The sequence below is a fragment of the Atta cephalotes genome, assembly GCF_000143395.1.
Source record: "Atta cephalotes unplaced genomic scaffold scaffold00073, whole genome shotgun sequence".
NCBI classification, from domain to species: domain Eukaryota; kingdom Metazoa; phylum Arthropoda; class Insecta; order Hymenoptera; family Formicidae; genus Atta; species Atta cephalotes.
Genome location: NW_012130137.1, coordinates 421,228 through 422,798, shown reverse-complemented (window position 1 = coordinate 422,798; position 1,571 = coordinate 421,228). Strand labels below are relative to the sequence as shown.

The window sequence follows — 1,571 nt, the reverse complement described above, 5'->3', positions numbered from 1 at the left end:
TATATATAATATATATATATATATATATATATATATATATATATCGTTGTTTTATTATAAAAAAACAAGAAGTCAGTCTTTACTTCGAGAAGACGCTCTAAAAGCTTCTAGTTGATATTTTAAGGATTTAAAATAAACTTACGGAAACTAACGATTGCAAGTCACTGCGACCTATAATACACATCGTGTATTAAATGACAGTAGGTAGCCAGAGTTGGAAATAAATAATGGAATGAATACATTCGGAAATAACAGAGTCTGTGAAATGTATAAACTCACAAAAAATGTGTAATCTTTCCAATAAAAGTGTAGCCTTTTCTCATATACATTTATATTTAGAAAGCCAGAGCTTCCCATTATTGAAAAATTTTTTCCCGTTGTACACAGTAGAAAAAACTTCGTAGATAGTGCAATTTGTTCTATACAAAAAATAACAATATATATGTATATATTATTTCGTATGATAAAATTTTCCACTACAAATCTCAGTGTATAATACATATAAGGCAATAAAATGGAATCGTTTATTGTATGTTCATAGTCACTAAGATATTGTCTAGTTTTCAAAAAATTTCGGAGCAGAAATTTCTCTGCGAGAATAACTCACCATTTTTTACACGAATGAAAAGCAGCTTTTGAAAATTTCAAAGAGTATCTAAGTAGAATTCTATATGAATTCTATATGATCGTTAAGACATACATACATATGGAGATTTCAACGCAGGAAGATGTCTGACAAAATTAAAGAATTTATATAATGAACTTTTTTTCACGAATGCACTAATACATATTTTTCAATGATTAGATTTATTACTTTTGTTTTGCGTTGTTTATTTTATCGATTCAAATAAAATTTTCGCAAAGAATGCGTACATATATATATTTGAATACATTATACAGGAATAAATTGTTGTGGAACACAATAAATTTGAAATGCATACGATAGAGCGTCGATTATTTATAATTAGATTCATTATAATATTCTATAATTTAGAGAATCCAAAAGAAATATAATATTTATTATTAATCTTTATATTATTCTTTAAATTCGATTTTAATAATTTTTTTTTAATTTACAACGCAAAATTCAATATAGAATTATACGAGAAACAAATGATTTTATTTTTCTTTTTTGTAACTCTCTAGAAAAAGAAGTAAATTCATTCTCTGATTCTGATTGGAATCTGGAAACTTATCTTAATTTTTCATCCAAAAAAAAAGAGTGTTTTGTGTAATCGTACTCTCTTTATAGAGTGCAAAACAATTGGGATAAATAATCATGTAATTAGAATAATAATTAATAATCATGTAATAGAATCCAGATACTAACTTCGTTAAATCAACACTCTATCATGCAACGCGACAATGGACAGTGGCTAGGATATACAGAGAAATGGAAGATGAAAGAAAGAAAAAGGTAGACGAAGAAGAGAGAAAATAGATTATTGAATGAGAGAGAGAGAGAGAGAGAGAGAGAGAGAGAGAGAGTGTGTGTGTGTGTGTGTGTGTGTGTGTGTGTGTGTGTGTGTGTGTGTGTGTGTGTGTGTGTGTGTGTGTGTGTGTGTGTGTGT

General features: G+C 27.8%; 1 protein-coding gene across 1 annotated transcript in view; it reads right to left on the bottom strand.

The window, feature by feature from the left end:
- The window catches only part of LOC105624144 (nuclear receptor corepressor 1), a 64,741-nt gene that overhangs the window by 4,707 nt on the left and 58,463 nt on the right, over positions 1-1,571 (bottom strand). The window lies entirely within an intron of this gene.